Source organism: Magallana gigas, chromosome 10 (genome assembly GCF_963853765.1).
Source record: "Magallana gigas chromosome 10, xbMagGiga1.1, whole genome shotgun sequence".
Taxonomy (NCBI): Eukaryota; Metazoa; Mollusca; class Bivalvia; order Ostreida; family Ostreidae; genus Magallana; species Magallana gigas.
The window spans coordinates 22,933,128-22,953,761 of NC_088862.1; the positions used below are offsets into that span (position 1 = coordinate 22,933,128).

Consider the following 20,634-nt stretch of genomic DNA (forward strand, 5'->3'; position numbering starts at 1 on the left):
TTGAAACTATTGCTAACAGCATTCCACTGTCTTGGTCATTTCACACAATGAAAATCTGTTTAAGTTTTTTATTAATTTTTTTTCATGTGTCTTATTTTTTCATCATCCTCTCTTGGGCCCCCATTCTTTACTTTTTCTCTGTCCCTGGCTCGATAATTGCCACATGTGTGTTTCAGCAGAGTATCATATTTCTAGTCTGACTCAGTTTTAGCACAACATTCCAATGTGATTAAATTCATGAACTAGGCTAGTTTCACCAGACACAAGAAATGAGTTTATGCCCCCCCCCCCCCTCCCAAGAAAAAAATAATTTAATGTTTATACAACAATAAAAATATAGTTCTACTGACAACAGAATGCAAGTTCAAAGAAAACATTCATTGATCCTATTGAATATATGATAAGAGATGGAAAGAGATTTACTTTGGCTTAAAATTATTAAAATGTACTTTTTGTTAAGTTAATTTTGTTAATTTATATATTTTGATAAAAAAAAAAAAAAATTAAAATAATTTAAAGCATTTAATCATACATGTAATTGCATGCTTTAAAGTTTACTAAATTAATACAATTTATTTCCCACACAACATTAGAAACTACCCATGGATCACAGTTCTTTCTGAGTAATCAAATCATAATATTTCCTTAATAAACACCCGAATAAAAAAATTATGCGATTCACACCGAATTAGCAATTTAGGTTAAAGATGTTATCTCATATTTCACCCAGAACAAGCAGCATAACTGATGAAACATAAGTTTATATGTACATGTACATGGAAAGAATAAATGGGTCAAAATATACACTAATTATTAATTATCAGTAAACCTGTTGATCTCACTATCTTTTTATTAATTCTTTTAGGTCAATGTTATGCATGTGCTCTCTCTCTCTCTCTCTCTCTCTCTCTCTCTCTCTCTGGAATGAAAATGATAAAATAACAGACAATTACAATTTTATGATTTCTAGTAAAGATCTAAATTGTTTTTCAACCTACATTATTTGTTTGCAGGCATAAATTGTTTATGTGTCTATAATATGATGCATTTTAAATATGAAATTATATAATATCACAATACCAATGACAGTGAAAAAATTTGCAAATTTACAGCAAAATTCATCAATTTAAATAGTTGACTCTGCTGGCATGAGGAAAACAAACTCCAATGTATTACAGAGATCTATTGAACTAAAATTCAAGCAGCAAGGACAACTTCTAGCTATAGTAGATGCAATTACCTGTTGCAAAAATTGGCAATTTGTTGACATCTTTAAATGTGCATCTTTTACTATGACCTGAAATAAAAATAGCTTTGACCTAAACCTATATGAAGTGCATGTGCCAGCTGCAGCATGCATGGTTAGATTGACTGTTTATGGTGTTATAGTACTGCCTAATTATCTTCATATTTTGATCATAAAAATATACATGTATTTGCATTCACAGTATTTATCATCCACCAGACACTGCAATTATATTAATGATAATATACATGCATCACTGAATTAAACCTTTAAGACATACAGGTTACTGTGACAACTACTTTATAATGAGTACAGTGGGCTCTTAATTCCAACAATTAAGCTCTCAAAGAAATCATCGTTCATATCTAACAAATTAATAACTGTTTATAAATACATGTTCGTTCAATAGTTTAACCATTATTGTAATATCCATTTCTATGCACTTTCCATTCTAAACTGCTACACAGTTGTAAATTGTTATACATGTACTTGGTAAGAACCTCGTTAGTTGCTAGAACTTGTGTTTGAACTATTTATATATTATGTTTATGCAATAATTTCAAATATGTTCAAACCAAATTAATATATGTAGTCCCATTATGATGCTGATTTTTCTGTTATGAAGTCTGATTGCAACTAATACCGCCTTATTCAGGTTTTGTTCTGTAACAGTGTAATTATAAAATTTCTATACAATGTCAGTATTGTTGGTCATTGTTTTAGACATAAAAGGAATTAATTTTACATAATATAAACCTGATCACAATTCATAATGTCGCTAGACATTAAACAGATATAAATAGACTTTATATTGTGTTCCTTTAATTCTTTATTATTAAACTGTATCACATGGTGTACATGCCTGAGTCATCTCTTTTTTATAATTCCTGTACATATGTACTAACAATTAAATTTTGCTTGCATGATATCTATTTTGAACTGATTTTATGGTAATATAATAACAGTGGGTATGATATTCTAACACGATGAGTTCATGGATACACATGTACACCAAAGTTGAAAGTCTTGACATCTAAGAAAATCAACATCATGTATTGCTCAGGTCCTGTTCCCTTGTTACTTGAAAACCAGCCTTTATTCCCACCCAAATTCAGATATCTAATTCCATTGATCAATATTGCTGGGTGTCTCTCAATATGACAGTTTTAACAAATACATTATATGCTAATATTTCAAACTTTTACTTACGATGTAATGAATCATACATGTCCAATCAAATTTGTATGGGATGTACCCCTGGATCTAAAATCAAGGGTGTATTAGAATTGATTCTGGGATTAAGGGTCACTAAATTAATCCCACTTCACTTTTAATTAGATCGACTTGGATAATAACTGAATTTCTATGTATTAACTGAATGGAATTTAAAATCTCATAAGTCTTCATGCAGATCATTATGTAAACATCTCATTTTGCATTTAATTCTTTTCTCTCATATACTTTAATGTCATGCAGTGACTTCACAAAATTTAACCTTTAATGTCTTTAGCAAGATCTTTAATGAAACTCCAATCTATTCAATGCTGTTTAATCAAGTTGGGTAACTTCATTTGGGTTATAAAGTAGGACTGAACTCCACTAATTATACAAATGCATGTGCTGGTAAATGAAAACTGTTTTCATTTGAATCTGAGATTCTCTCTCTCTCTCTCTCTCTCTCTCTCTCTCTCTCTCTCTCTCTCTCTCTCTCTCTCTTTCTCTCTCTCTCTCTAACACATGTCAGGGTTTTTTCCCATCAATTAAAAATAAATGAGAATACCTATAAGATTAATATTCATATAAACATTCCAAGTTAAAAATTATACATGCAGGCTAATATTTAAAAGTGCAATACATTGTAGATGTATACAAGGGGCACCTAAAGGGAATTGTTTTGAATTTTAAGCTTTGTCACAGCCTTGGATTCCATTGACTTCATCATAATGTGATTGTGCATGTTTGTTTTATTCTATTGAATTGAGAAACTGTTATCTTTAATTGATAAGATTGAAAATCCAAAGAAAAATCGATAATAATTAATTAGATATGCAAAATCTATATGTGAATTATGCAGAGTTTCAATGATGTTCTGTGTACTGTGAGAACATTGGTAATTAAAATTTAGATTTAAAAATGATGTTATCCCTATACATTAAGAAAAGGCTATACATGTATATGACTGTACCCATCTTTTAGTCTTCACAACAGCAACCACATGTGCATTTCAAGAGTTATTTTTACCCACCTTAAGGATTGTTTTTTTTTTTTGTTCTTAAGCATCAGGATTTATGCAACCCATGGTTGTGTTCATTTATTGTATGTTTATATCAAATTTGAACACTATCATATATCTTTATAATTAGATATAATATATTTGTTCCCATCGTAGATCCTTCATCAGAATGGTAGATGGTAGTCGTCTAGGTTATATCAATTTACCTTGGTGGGGGGGGGGGGGTGTCATACTTTACTGTTGTTGAAACAAAAAGGTCTGTAGGACATATTGATCCCTCACTTGAGTAATAGATTTCTTTATGTGCACATACAAATGCAGCTGCAAATTTATCAACAAAATTTATCAATATGGGTATGATATACAGGAAAATCTCAATATAAAACTCTTATAATCAGGATAGAAAAATTAAGTTGTGATCAAATAAATCGACATTATGCTATGAATACCGGTAAGTGACTCTGACTCTTGTTACCAAATAAGATTAAATGGAATTTTCACTTATTATAATAAATGTTTGCTTTCTCGGGCAAAAAAGTAAATATACATGTAACTTCCTTTTTTGATAGTACAAGACATCTGAACACTTCTTTGCTATTTATATGGGGTGTATTCGTTTCCTACCTCCAGAACTAGTTCAGGATATCTTCAGTGTATGTACTTGCTATTTTAAAACTAGATGATAGGAGAGACATAAATAACAAAATATTTATGTCTCTGATGATAGAGATTTACAGGAGATCTCCGAACCCCAAACGAGCAAATTAGGATTAATGTTGCAGCTCTCCATCCACTTAATCAAATACACTCATTGTCTCCAGTATATTTCAAACTTGCACAAACTTGCACACGAGTTCTTGGCGAGCTACATGCCGATGGGGCCACTTCGACCTTCGCACTTTCGCCTTTAGGTCGAAGATGCGAGAGTGCGAAGGCGAAAGTGCGAAGGTGCGACGGCGAAGGAGCAAAAGCGCGAAGATGCGACGGCGAAGCGCGAAGATGCGATGGCGAAAATGCGAAGGTGCGAAGGCGGAGGAGCGATACTACTATCGCTCCTTCGCCTTCGCAACTTCGCACTCTCGCCTTCGCAACTTCGCACTTTCGCCTTCGCCTTTTTTGATAGCATTCAGAAAGTCTCGGTCAATTACATAGAATTTGATGCAGGCACCGTACTCGCCAAGGTTTTCCGATTAATCCATGTAATTATTGGTACGCATGCGATAGGCCATTGTGCTTACTATGAATGTTTATAAATATTTTAATGTGTATATGTAACATATATGTTTACCAGTGCTGGCTATGCCTAATCATTATATACTCCGTATAAAATGTAATGTCCACCAGAATGTATACATATGCACTTCCAGACTCCTGCCACTTACCAGCTGTCTGTTTACCGTGGATCAAACACAGAAACATTCTAATTTCATTATGCGACACTCCTTGCTCATGTATGGACCTAGAGGGGGAGAGGGGGTCCGTCCCCCGGAAAATCCAATATTAATAACTTCACACATGCAGTAAAGGGGGATAGAGGGTCCGGATCCCATCCCCCGGAAAATGAAATTTTATTAATCATACATAATAAAATCTCTAAAATATGTCTCGGACCCCTCCCCTCTTAGAAAAAGTTGTGGATCTGCGCAGGGTGTTGAAAATAAATTCTAAAAAGTTCATCGTCTACCTCATATGTCCTTTTATACATCTAAAATTGTCTTTAAACGATAGAGAGCTCCACAATTATAACAAGGCGAAGGCGAAAGCGCGAAGATGCGAAGGCGAGAGTGCGAAGTTGCGATGGCAAAAGAGCGATAGTAGTATCGCTTCTTTGCCTTCGCAACTTCGCACTTTCGCCTTCGCATCTTCGCACTTTCGCTCCTTCGCACTTTCGCCTTCGCAACTTCGCTCTCTCGCACCTCGACCTAAAGACAAAAGTGCGAAGGTCGAAGTGGCCCCATCGGAACACCATAGTATGACGATTGTTCTACGAGAATGTACGAATGTAGACGACCTATTACGACTTGACTATTCATTCGTTTGTTGGCTCTATTTATAGTCCGTCAAAGGTTCAGAAACCTATTCAATAGAGGTAGGCTATATGCAGCTAGAGATGATCGGATGATCATCCATAAAATAAAGTAGAGAAAAGATGAAATAAAATAGAACAGCTCAATCACCGTGGCAACTCCGGGGAAATATCGATCAGAGCACGTACAAATTAGTAAAAATGTTGAACGCTTGAAACTCGTTGAATTTCGGATGCATGTTGAGCAGAGATCGTGTATATGCCTTCAAAACTCGCTAAGCAACTCTTAAAATGTCAAACTACTTTTTCAAACGGGGAGAATCGCCGACATACTAGTAATACAATAAATCGGCGACATGCACACAAGACTAGACAACAACAATTCAATATGTCTTCGACATTTGTTCGAGACTAAAACTTGCACAAGAATTCAAAACCGTTTTGAATTCTTGCCGCTGCTTGGCGAGCAGCGGCGACATGAAGAGACATTTATTCAACATGCACAGAATTATGTTCGAGTCCTTCACGACACCTAAAGAGTTTATAGAGCTAGAGATTATTACATGTACTCGCTATACTATAAACTCGTAGCTCCAAATCGTGACAGTGAGACCGGGGCTATAAGACTCCCTGCATGTGGTTTGGCCGCTTGTTAGGACATTAGGCTCCTGTGTTAGGACCTGCTGCACCATCGTTAGATGTCAAGATACCTAATTCATCAAAGGTATCCAATGTTAGGGCATTAATTAGGCTCCGTGATTAGGGCCTTTATGTAACTAAATCAATTTTAATTCTTCATCCTACATATGTAACACAGAAAAAAAAAACTGATAATTTTAGGATAAATTTAACAATTTGTTTAAAAAAAGATATACACAATGTAAATGAAAAAATTACAATAACAAACTGTCAACCATTTCAAAAATCAATAAAACGAAATACAAATTCACAGTAGTGCAACACGGACCTCTAAAAGTCAGGTGTCATGGAGGAGTACATGAGCATCCCCTGCGCGGGATATATATTAAAGAAATACTCAAGTAAAGAATGACTGGATGATTTCTCCCATGCTGACCGGTCACACCCGCCGTGTGCTCTTTGTCGTAATCGAAAAAAACAACCGGAATACTCCGTAGACAATGAGGTGATTAATTATGGTATAACAATTAGTATGAAAAACGTCAGTCAGCATGCAACCCGGTGGAAGATTGTATTTGCTAACAAGGTCGTTGTATCGACCATAGAATTTACGAAAAGATTACTTCAAATGAGACTGTCGACAGTCCTGTTTTATCAACTTGTGTGTCAGTAGCTTGTCTCGCCTTAGAAACTGTTCATACGAAGAACATGCCTTTATGTATAGAATTAACTGAGAGACAAAACACCATATGCAGGTGACGAAGGTATATTACTACATAAGTAAGGAAAGTTGACTATAGAAAAAGTTATCGCGTTTATCATTAAGTTTTGTTGTTAGATTACCATCAATGTCCATTTCCAGTAAAATATCCAAATATGAAACAGATGACACAGACTCTGTGGTATCTTTTATTTCAAGTTTATTGCATAGTATATATCAAGTCTACTAAGTATGGAAATAACGATTGTTAATTGATAATAGGTCGTCGATATACCTGAATGTTGAGTTGAAGGCCACAGCGAGTGATTAATTTTTTCACGTACAAGTTTGAATAAATTCTGCTTCATAAGAATACAAAAATAGGTCTGCTAACAATGAGGCACAATTGGTACCCATGAGAATTCAAACGGATTGTTGGAAGCCCTTATTTCCATACATAGATGTTGATGTTGTCTATCATAAACTCAAGCATCTTTTAAAAATACATAAGTTACAATAACATTCACATCTCTTAACACTAGTCCAGATTCCTTCATCAACAGAGAGGCAAGATTTGTAGTTCGAATTCTAACTAGTATTTTTCTTAATTTACTGGGGAAAAAAAATAAAAAGCATCGTTCACATTCAAAATTTTATTTGATTTATAAATTTATAAATAACTTTTTGAGATGATTCTTAAAAATCATTATGCAAATCTTTCATGAAACAAAAAAAAAGTTGGAATCTTTAGGAAAAATAAGGAACTCTGTTCATATGCATAGAAGTATCATTAGATGCATATTTCCTACCCCCCCCCCCCCCCCCGGAGGTATGCAAACAACTTTACAGATTACATCTTTGCCAAAGTAAAACAAAACCCTGTTTTACTTTATCCACATATTAACAGGTATTTACAATATCTTTGATAGCTACAATTAATCCTCTCGATCAAATATTCGAAAGTCTGCATCTATACATGTATTTTTCATATCAGATACAAAAATTAGGTATTTGGATAGCATCAGGGTCATCTATGTTGGTTTCTGGGTACAATATCAACATTTCTAATAATATTAACAACTTCATTGTAATGAAGTATATTCAATTATAAAAAAAATTAAGTATAGACCGAATCTTGCCACACTAGGTTTGCTCCCCAGCTTTTGAATGATCTTTTTCTTACGTTTTGTAATGCAGTTATACGTTATTCATATTTTTAGAATTCATTAATTGCACATAAATGTTTTCACTTTTTTCATTTCATCAAACCAATATGTTGATAAATCAGTCCCAATACAGTCTGTGTATAGAAGGAGCTTTGAAAAAAAAAATATGAAATGCACTACCTTCAAATGACACGACCAGGTCATTAATTTCCACAACATGTATTAAAAAATTAATTCTTCAGTTTTTATGCATTATAAAAATGTTGGTTTTTCCGTGTTCTACACAGCATGTACATGTATATTGAATTATAATAAAATGATGCTGAAGACACCAACCAATCATTTTGATATGCATGCATGTATATGGTATTGTGGATGTCTATCGAAATATACTCAATGAAATCGATGATTGTGTCAATGACATTGATTATTCATTTTCTTAATCGCCGATTTTGTTTAATCCTTATAACTAATAAATGTATGCATCTGAGCATACACCAAAGAAGTTAACTGAAAAACATATGTTATCATGATTGTTCTGAAGTTTCCAATTTATAAGTAAAAAGGAAACGGTCTAAATGACACGCTTATTTTATCATATAACTCTTCAATGTAAAATAAACAGTCGCCATATTCAGTTTGTTCCTAAGACATCGATTCACCTGCCTACTTTAAAGTAGTCATGTTCTATATTTTATATGATAAAATGAAATATATCAGAAAGGACACTTTGATAAAACTATAATCATGTACCAATCATTACTAAGTATCTGAAAATTGTATGTATATATTAAGATTTAGCATATTGCCCGCAAATATTTATTTTAGAATAAAAATTAACCTCCTATTATACTGCACTATATATCTATGAAAAAATAGACGGGCGTTGATCCTATTAACTTGTAATGATTGCAAAAACATGCATCTTAAGATATGTCATAAGATAGTTTTACAGTAAGAAAGTTTTGTGAATTAGCTACATGATAGAGATGATAGCTACATGAAAGCAGAGGATGCTCACTCCTCCTTGGCACCTGAGGCCCGTTTCACAACGGCTTCCTAAGATGTTTCCTAAGATAGAACTTAAGATATGCCTAAGTTATAACTTAAAAAGTTCCTAAGATTTGTCATAGCTGTTTCACAAAACTTTATTAGCGTAACGCAGTTGACTAAATCGTATATTAAGATACATTGTAGGCCAGTTTTTAAATCATTTCGTTAATTCCTAACTTACTAGTATATCGATCATGTAAATTCTTTTTAATATGTTACGGATGTAAACTTTTTAAGTAAACGTAAAAACACATTCCCTTCTTCACCTAGAAACAAATTTGGAAAAAAATTAAACCGTGTAAATAGTGTAGTGCCTATGATGTTAATTGAAGAAATTAATGTATATTTTGATAGTTCTAGAGTTTTCAGTTAAACCCCTGTCACACCGGAGCTGCGTCCTAACGGCGATCCCGCTGCGTCCTTAAAAAAAGTAAAACGCCAAGGTAAACGCAGTAGAGTCTCCTACAGCGCCGTATCAACGCAACAGCATCTTCGTCCGTCGCAGTGGGATCGCCTTGAACGTTTTAGAACGTTATGCGACGGCGCGCACTTTGAACATGCACAAAGTACGCGCGGTGGCTCTGCAGTCTGATAAACACGCCCTAGAAGTGTAGTGAGGTCGCCGTGACAGCGCCGTAAGATCTCCAACAGCGCCACGAGAGCTCCATGGGTGCGGTTAAGAAACGCAGCTAATCGACGTGTAGACGCAGTGATAAGTCAATTGCGCTTGCACGGATACCTCACGGAGTCCTTTGGGATCTCACTGCGTCTCTATCGCGCTCTCACTGCGCACACACAGCGTTTGAACAAGTTGTTTTTCATTTTGCTGCGTTCACACAGCGATCCCAAAGAGCTGTTGCTGCGTTCATCACGCTCTCGTGACGTTTCTTCTGCGTTTATACTGCACTCCCACGGCGTTTCTTGTGCGTTGTCATCAAGACCACGAAAACTCGAAATATGGCTGTTGTACAATAGCAAGCGATGTAATAATTATCAAAATGGATGTAGATGAAAAAGTAGCATTTGCTAATATTCCAAGACCTATCAATGAACGTAGATGGAATTCATGCCATTTGGTTCTGATGTTTTCACATCTTTTCTTTTTCTAACAACTAATAACGGATCTTTTTTGTAGACCTGACTACTAAGAGTTTTGTCCTAGTCCTTCACAAATTGGTTAGAAGTAATTATGTTTCAATTACAATGTACCTTTTCATAAAATCAAAACAATTTTTAAATCATTTATTTACTAATTGTAAATTCTTGTTTGTTTCCAATACAATAGTACAAATTGATATTAACCTACCAAGAAGTAACGAACGTCTTGTGCACGCAGTCAGCGCGCAGAGCACGCCGTGGACGCGCGGTGAAAACTCTAGAACGTCATGAGCGCTCGGCGGAAACTCAGCGAGAGCGCTAGCACAGTAAATCGCCAAGTAGAACTCCGCAAGAACGCCTCAGTCGCCGTCAGGACGCCGTGACATCTCCACTTGTAAAATTTTCAAATAAAACTGTACAATTTTTCTCAATTTTCCTTGCCATCCTACGGCGATTCCATTTTACAACGCCGTGAACACGCCGTGGGGACGCAGCTTGGTGTGACAGGACCTTAAGAAGTAAAGTGAACAAGTCCTAATGATTTGTGTATTTTTGTATTTTCGTTCAACTTTAATGTGCATGTAATTCATTTCAATACCAAATAAACAGTCGCCATATTGAGTATGTTCCTTAGACATCGATTTAGCTGTCTTAAAGTTAAGACATACATGTAATTTAGGAATTTCATAAGATAAGACAAGAATAATGAAACAGATGAGTAATGAACTTAGGAAAAAGTTTTTTCCTAAGATATAACTTAGTCCTAAGTATGCTTTGAGAAACGGCCCCCTGATCCTGCCTCTGAGGTTTTCCAGAGGTCCGTGATTGCCCTGCTTTCGACTATTGATTAAATACCGAATTTTCCATGGATTTTTCTCCGTTTTTCCCGATCATAATATTTCCCACAAATTACGACATTTTCTCCGATAATGACATTTTTACCGATATAATATTGGGCTCACGGCGGGTGTGACCGGTAAGCAGAGGATGCTTACTCCTCCTAGGCACCTGATCCTACCTCTATCTATTTTGAGGTCCGTGTTGCCCTGCTTTGAATTTGTATTTCGTTTTATGGATTCTTGAGATAGTTCAAGGTTTGTTATACCGTATTTATTGTTTGTTATTGTGTTTTACCACTTTACAACTTCCAGATCAATCCGAATGCTCCGAGACAACGACTTTACTCAATTTAGACATATAACTGGAAGCAGCAGACCAGACTGGATATGAAAAAATCCTAGCGACGTTCAGGAAGTTACTCTTTGTAAATTTATTGTTAAACTTTGGACTCTCCAAGACCTTCCCCCGCACATCTGCAGTTTATGTCAAAAATTGTTCACAAATATTTTTGAACATGCTTCTACTTCTTGTGATGGAAACTTTTTATTTAGAGAAGCCTGGTGGCAAACTGTTAAAGAAAATTTCGACATTAACTTATCTGCTGACCTATGTGGACTTAGTAATAACGACATCTATTTGTTTCTTTTAGGCGCAAGGTCATTCTCAGGCCTTTCATTTACAGATTTTTCTTGAAGTTTGCACCTTCTTAATTTTCGGCTAATTAGGGATGCAACAGCATGTTATTATAGAATGTCACGTGTAATATCCTGTCCATACACATAAATGTCACAGGATTACAGTGTTATATAAATAATAATACTTTATATTTTGGTATTGCCTTATAGAGTGTGTACACCTGTAAAGTTGTTGGTAATTACGTATTATATGTACTGGATCTTTGCATCATAGTAGACCTATATTATCTCGTTTTCTCAACAATTGTCTATATGTTTGTATTCTTGTAAATATGTTATGATAATCTCCTTTGAGAGGAAATAAAGAAAGAAAGAAATGTATGACATATCTTAGGAACTTCCCAGTTATATCTTACTAGGTATCTCTTAAGTTGTGTCATAGGAAATCTTTATGAAATGGGCTCCATTACTTGAGGTGCCTCAATATAAATGTATTTTTAAAATTTTACCATTCAATAAAATCGAGCTATCGTCATCTTACTCATCAGGTATGCAATGCTCTGCGACAGAGTTTCAAACAGTTCAAATCATTACATTTCATATCGTTCATCATGCATTAAATCAATTTTGAATTGCGTCTCAACAACTGCTTTTGCCCCTATTTATGGAATAAAATGTAATAAGATACAAGTATCTCCTATTTATAAGTCTTTCTGATATAGTAATGAAATATTATTTTAATCTATCAATTACATTTTTATAATTTTTTCCATTTCAATCCGATCGCATATAGTTCACCTCTAAATATTCCCTTGATACATGTACAATACAAAAGGCTAAATTACATAAAGAAATTATAGATTTGAAAGGAAATGGGAAAATAACAGAGAAATTTTCAAAGCGGGGTGTTGTACTCAATAATTTTTAAAGCACACGTAAATGTAAACACAACAGGAATAAGGAATCATAAGTATAATGGGGTGATAAATTTGGTCGGGGCGTGATCAAATCGAATAAAGCCCTGATAGATTTGATCACGTCCCGAACGAAATTATCACCTCATATTAAAATGATTACTAATTACTTAATAGATTTGTACAATTTTCAGCAGTTGTACGATTAATATTAGAATACTCAGTATGCAAACCTCGCTTGCGCACCAATACTACGTCATTTTAATGTATTGGACTGTATGGTACAAAACCAGTCCGTAGTGTTATCACAGAAAAAGACAGTGGAAAATGTAAATATTCATGTATATTAACCACATTTGTGCAATGTAAATGTATAATGTACCCGTATATCTGGTAATTTTTGCGATGATCTAATTTTCGCTTTCTTCGGGATCTCTTTTAAGTCGCAGATTTTTGAATACGCAGAAATCATATACTCTAATATTCTCTATGAGAAACTTTTTAAATCGCCAAAAAAAAAAAATGACCGGCGCAAATTAAAAATGCTACAAATTTCTCCTCATTTTTGCAAATTTTGTGACACGCCAAAAAACCGGATATACGGTATACGTACACATTAATTAAACTTGACCTTCGTAAACAGAAAAAAAGATATATACTGGCCGTGCGTGTTTTCCAAATATTAGAAATAAGTCGGTCAGAAGTTATAGACGGTGGGTGTTTTCTATTGTTTGGATTAAGTAATGCTGATAGAAATTTTTGTCTGTATTAAAGAATTGTTCATCCAATGAAGTGGTAAAAATGTTTTACTCTTACAGAATCGCAATAAAAGGAATGGTAATGACAAACATATACTTGTGGGGAAAATGTTCATCTAAACAGCTTGATGGTCATCAATTTACCCATCTTTATTAAATATTTAATATCTTTCTGGTAATCCTGAATAATACAATATGCTCCAAAAGTATTTTGTTCAACTTTTTTGATTTTTTGTCTTTAAACTGAGCTTTTTCCTTCAAGTTTTTTGTTTAGAAACATTATCACAAACCCTTAGAACTTATGCTTTGTGTTGACTTAAAGTAAAGATCATACAGAATAAAAAGGGTGCTTTTTTCAATAAAGTACATGTATAAAGAATATTTGATTCTACACTAGAATCAGGAGAATTCGTACCATGGAGAGCCCGTGCTTTGGAAAACATTTACCCTATTGATAACTTTATATTTTCCTGTTATCAATAGGGTATACTGCAGGTAGATGCATTTTAAGTTTACATATTTAATAACTACAATCATTTCATAGCACTGTTTTGGTCTTTTATATAAGGGAGAACCTTTTTCTCGATGAAAGAATACATGTGTATAATTATTTTTTAGTTAATGAAAAAGAAAATGAGATATTTTTTTAAATTGTATTAAGTGTTTTCGTTTTTAGAATGGAATTATTCAAAAATATCGAATACAATCAAACATTAGTAATGTTTTTCTTTTCCTAGACATACATCTAAATACTTACTTAAAACATACCTGTATAGACAATCTTTATTGTCTAAAAACGCAATGTGTAATTTCTGTAAATACATATATGTTATAATTGTATTTCAGTGGCAGATATGCACAATGGGCCGGGTGTTTCAATATTCATTTTGTTTTACAGTCATCTAATTTGTTTTGTTATACTTTCATGTTAAATACTGAAATCTGATTGGTTAAGACGCAGTTAATAATATTTACTATTACCCTCAGCGTTAGCAACGCACTTGGCAACGGGTAACATTAAAAAATGTTACATGCGCGAAAATTATGCGCGTACGGTTCGCTGTAGAATTCACGTTATTCCTATATAAAAGCAGTAAAATTTTCTTAAAAATTTTAAAAAAGACATTCAGTATAACAAAATAAATAGTGCCTGTTTGGGAGGATAACAGTTGAAATTGACACCCCTCGAAAACCATTGTCAACCTCCGCTTCGCGTCGGTTGACAATGGTTTTCTCGGGGTGTCAATTTCAACTGTTACCCTCCCAAACAGGCACTATTTATATAATAGCACATGTCACTATAATAAATTATTCACTTTATTGCTTATTTACTTAATATAAGTCCGTAATTAATTCGTGGCCAAAGTCGCATATTGCGTTTATAAACAATGTACTTTTTGCGACTGAAATGGCTCTATGATGAGAGCATCGATGAAACGTAACCTTATAGAACTAGGCTTTTTAGGTTGTGGGTTCGTTGCCACCCACACTTTCTGAGTTTTTTCTTATCGTTTGTTAGAAAATTCAAAACTGAATATAGTTCGACATTGTCCTTTTGTAAACTTGTATTATAATATTACATGTATCAAATACATTAATAATTAATTAGAAATTGCATTTACGACTAAACCAAATGGACATTTGCGCTATCGTTTTCACTCATTTTCTTGAGTAATTTTTGTGAAATCTAGAACAAGCAACCACCGTTTTTTCTATGGGGGTTGTTCGCTGGAGTAATTTACAACCTCACGAAAGAATTACAAATTGTGGAATAATAATCAAATAGGATACGAGTTTATATACCTGTTAAAATGTATCATATTTTCTTTGATTAAAATAAAAAAAAGAAATATCGTGTCCAACCGAATACTCTTATGTCCTGTACTTAATTGTCAAATACTAACTGCGTACTAAAAAGCCCTCTGCATTTTCATGACTAAAATTAATGAGGTTTGTTCTTCACGAGTAAATTGAGCCAGCTCTGCTCATCCAAGCTGTTTGTACATGTATATCTATGTGTTGTGCTTCTTGTACCTTTTTATGGTTGAAAAAAAATATAAATTTTAAAAAGAAGAATTAATACAACGATGCGATAAAATTAAAGAGATTGTCCTCAAACGTTATATGCAGAATCATACTAACTGTTGTTGTTTTTTTAACAATTAAAAGAATCAGTGATATTCTTGTTAAATAGTTTGATTATTGGTTATTTTCTTAATTTCTTAATACAAGTTTTCATTCTACAATTTTTTTTCTCCATTTTGAAAAAATCAAATATACTCTAAAACATGTCAGATTGACGAACAATTAAGGTAATGTAATCTGGAAACAGGAAGAGGATCTTATACCGTCCGGGAGGGGAGGCGGATATATCTAATGTTTGATGAAATAATATGCTAGGGCGCCTCTTTTCCACCCGGAGGGATATTGCACACCAGGACTGCGTTTTACAAAAGAACTTACGACTAAGTCGTATATATTTTTTGTCTCATAGAATGGTCTTTAATGAACAAAATTTATATAAAACCATTTATGTACAACTGTTTTGATATCCATAATTACATTTTACAGCAATTAGAATAAACCATTGATCAGTGAGTGATTAAATAGCATTCATTAATTTGGTCGCAAGTCAAAAGTTCATTTGTAAAACGCAGCCCAGACCCATTTTTCTGTGGGAAAGACTATGCGGGAATGAGGGTGTGAGGGGGGGGGGCGCTATGCTTTATCACTGGTACCAACAAGTTTTTCTGGAAAAATCTTTTTATTCCCAATGGAAAATGTGGAATCATTAGATTTCGTGGTTGCTCAATGATTTTTGTGGAATACGTGAGTATCTCTCATCCACGAATTAACATCCTCCACTAGTTAGTGTTAAAAAGTCATACCGGTATTTCCTATATAGAAGAATACACGAAATTACGTTCCCAGGAACCAATAAAATTGAAGCAATCCACAAAAATTGGCCCCCACAAATTTTAATCAAATGGCAATACATGTAACTATAAGAATGAAAATCTTAAATAATATTCTAGTTATCATTCAAAGTAAGTATGTGAGATAAAGATATTTCGTCTTCCTAAATCATTTTTTTATGGCCGGGATTAGTTTTTCACAATACTTCTATTTCATTTTTCTACAGGTCAAAGAGGAGATAACTCGTTGGGGTCATGTAGTACATGCGTTGGAATGTAAACAGAGAGAGAGAGAGAGAGAGAGAGAGAGAGAGAGAGAGAGAGAGAGAGAGAGAGAGAGATTCATTATTAATCATTAAATTAATTATTGTGGATTTAATCGGAAAGTTGTTCGAGCAGTAGTATAAATCACCTAAACTGAAGTTATGAAATTTTTAGATTAATCGTCTTGATGTTTTCATAATAATGACGTGGTATTAATTTTTTTCAAAGACAAAATCCAGTATAGAAGTTTACGAATGGTGCTGACAACAAAGTGCGCTATAATTAAAGAAATTTTACTTAAATGGCAATTGTCTAATTATATAAAAACCGTTGTATTTAAAAATTAATTGTTTTATAAAATGAATGTTTCTTGATAAATACATGTAGTTTGATTACTTTTCATTTTAAGAAATCAATTACACAGTAAAACACACTGACAGACGATTTCGGCGATATAATGTAATTTGTTTCTGCTTGAATACTTCATCCGTAATTCAAAGAGAGGATACCTCAAAATAACTCACTGGGTTTATGTAGTACAGACGTTGGAATGTAAACAAGAGAGAGAGAGAGAGAGAGAGAGAGAGAGAGAGAGAGAGAGAGAGAGAGAGAGAGAGAGAGAGAGAGAGAGAGAGATAATATGAATTATTGATTGCATGTTTACATGGAGCAAATGATAAAAAATTGCATGACTATTACTTATATGTTATTTCAATTTTATGACAGACCATGAACATAATTTAATCAAACACTTCATTGAAAAACTAGCCTACAAATATTTCATGTAAACAAATAAATGAGGCTTGAAGGACAATTCGCAGACAATACAAAAATGATCGAGTTGTGCGAGTTTAGGAGCAATGAATTCCAGATCTTGAGTTCACTTATTAGGTAAATTTTGTCAATGTTGAAAAATGAGTAAGTATCTGGTGTTAAGTCTCTCATTCATACAATCCAGACTAGGATTTGAACCTAGATACCCCATAAAAATATGGTTGCTTTTCATTAAGCTACCTGGATTTGAAATGAGAAGGAACTTTACCATCAGATAAATTTTAAGCAAATCGAGACATGTCTACCACAAACTTTTGAAATCAAAATTTAAAAAAAAAGATCTAACGGATTACAATGTTGAAGATCTTACTGTATATGACATTGTAAAGATTTGTTTTGAAACAACCAAAGATTCTTGTGTATAGTGGCTTCAAATTTGAACTTTACACAAAATTCTTCCAGTTGGATACTACCTTAAAAAATCAATATCAAAACTACTGACAGATGTGTTTTGTAAAAATAAAGTGGAAACGATAATTTATGTTTTTAAAATACATACCCTGTGGAATGAACTTAGTTTATAAATTTATAGAAAGACCTCTGAAAGAATTGGATTTAATTTGTCTAATGTTATAATTGGCAAACTTCCATCGTCGTTTCATAACAAAATCGTTAATTTTATAATTCTTCATATGAAACAATATATATTTTGTTGTCTTATGTCAAATAAAATTCCATGCTTGGTTTCCTTTGTCACTTGAAACTAAATTACAATATTGAAAGGTATGGTGCAATACAAACTTGTATATTCAATATTTTGAAAAATTATGGGACATTTGGAAAGGTATCTGCTGCTGACATCTGTTTTATTTTTATTATGACCATTTTTTCTATTTCTTATTTTTTTTGGTTATTTTTTTTCTCCACGTAGGCAAGTAAACACAAAGTAATATGGTTAGGTGTTTATTCATAAGTGTGCGTAGTCTGCTTTTTCAAAAAGAAAGAAATTATAAAAATAAAACCAAAATATAAAACACTTCATGTACCTTTAATGTTGATTGTTGATCTAAAAATCTTTATCTTTATGAATTTACTCGGCATTCCCCAATTCTGATTGTCTGTGTTTTCCATATGTTTAATGACATCTGGTTTTTCTCCGTTATCAGTAACACAGCCGCTGAGAGAAGCTAACATGACCTTGGCTGTAAAATGTAAACAAAGCTCTTCACGAAATTGATATGATCAAGAAATCAATCACTGTCTGTATCTGTACTGATATTAATAAGATGAAACAAAGTAGTTTGATTAAAATCTGTATCTTGATAAACTATGTCGTGCCAATACACGATATATTTTAATAAACCTAATTACATTTATTATATTAATACGTCTTTTATATAAAGGATATAGACGTATGTCGTATTACAAGAACAATTTTGATTATTTTGTATTTATCTCTCAGATTTAAGAATGTGCATGGGCTAATCATCTTTTAGGAGAATTTAACAAAAAAAAAATCAAACTGAGATAAGTCATGGTACTATTCTCATCTCATTGTGTTTTAAAACAAACTTGGTTAGATTTGTTCAGATCTTGCGGAGTATATTTCAAATATTCTAAGCACCCACATTTTCAGTCAGTTAATTTTTTTTTTACAACTTTTTCATGCTGACAAACAATGAGCAAGTTTACTTACCACATATCCACACGCGACGTTTTCGTTTAGTCCAACACAGAATGAAAACCGACAAAAATATAATCCGTTAACCTAAAGTACAGCTCTCTTGTATTCACTTTCTTCACTGACACATCTTTATTACAAGCCGTAATCGGGTACAGATCGGTAAAACCATACTTAGCCGAACATATCGATCGCCATTTCTTTCTCCTTCTCGTTCACATTATTGGGTCAAGCATGCGTAGAAGCTTAAAATTATATACAAAAACAACACAGCTGAAAATGAGCACTAAAATTTCTGTCGACGGCGATATCTTTTGAAAACTAGATACATATGCATAGCACAGTACCTCAAAAAAATAAGTCATAATAATAGCCAGTTGCTCTGAGCTTTTTGTTGACATATGTATCAAAGTTTAGAAAGAAATCTTCAAAAAACCGACGTTTGCTCCTAAATGACATCTCAGACGGAATCGCTCGGCCGGAGATATATACTCCCTGAATGGGTACCCTCAAAAACTTTACTGGCTTTAAGTTATTATGTATCAAATATTTATTTCAAAACTGAAATTTAACGTCTGAAAGAACTCTCCTTATCATGATTAGAGTTTACCTGGTGTCAGTTCGCGATTCGCCGAGTTAGCGCGATTTAAAAACCCCGATCGGACATAGGTGCAAACCGTTTTTTCGCCCCAAGTCCCGTTGGCACCTAAATGACACGTCAGACGGTTTCGTTTGCAGCTATGTGATAACATTCGGTTATATATATATATATATATATATATATATATATATATATATATATATATATATATATATATATATATATATATATATATATATATATATATATATATATATAAAAGACATAAATTAGACATAACAAACGTTTGTCATAACTATTACAGAATGAGATAGATAGATAGATAGATAGATAGATAGATAGATAGATAGATAGATAGATAGATAGATAGATAGATAGATAGATAGATAGATAGATTGAATGAATGAATGAATGAATGAATGTGGTTGATGAATTTTATCAAAATATCTCTATAATAATATGTTTCTTATGTATGAAGATATGCATTACACTATTTTCACGCTTTAAGGATGACGTTTACTCAGAATGAAAAAAAATTCAACTGATGATTATTAAAAACCAACTATTGTATGTTATCGACCTTATATGATAGTGTTATTCTTCACTTTCAAAAAAGTAGGTCAATGACCTACTTTTTGAGTTAATAGCCATTGAATGCTTTTTGAAATTTTAAGAAAAATCTCTAAAAAATGTTCACTATTATTGAGACTTTCTTAATTGTGAAAATAATACAAATTGCTAAACTCTTTAACAAATGAAATACAGTTTATGAATGGCAGTGACATGAAATTGATACAATGCATAAAGTTTTCATTCACAATTTTTAAAGATATTCAAGTCCGAATTTCCTCTATCAGTTTTCAAATCCATACCCATTTTTGATTTAATATAGCAAGAAACTAAAAATGATAATGCTAAAATATGTATAGTGTTAAACTAAGTATATTGACTTTTCTCTGCTAGGATAAAATTTATATGAGGTCAATGATCAACATTTTGAGATATGGTGCCTTTTATCATTTTTAAGTATTTTTCAATTTTTTTGTAGTGTGTGCCAAACGATTATCTAAACAAAAAAGCGAGAGAAAACA

General features: G+C 33.1%; 2 protein-coding genes across 4 annotated transcripts in view; both read right to left on the reverse strand.

Annotated features, from left to right (window-relative positions):
- Positions 1–20,634, reverse strand: part of LOC105341652 (uncharacterized) — a 190,762-nt gene that overhangs the window by 128,746 nt on the left and 41,382 nt on the right. The window lies entirely within an intron of this gene.
- The window catches only part of LOC109618214 (uncharacterized), a 156,766-nt gene that overhangs the window by 124,024 nt on the left and 12,108 nt on the right, over positions 1–20,634 (reverse strand). The window lies entirely within an intron of this gene.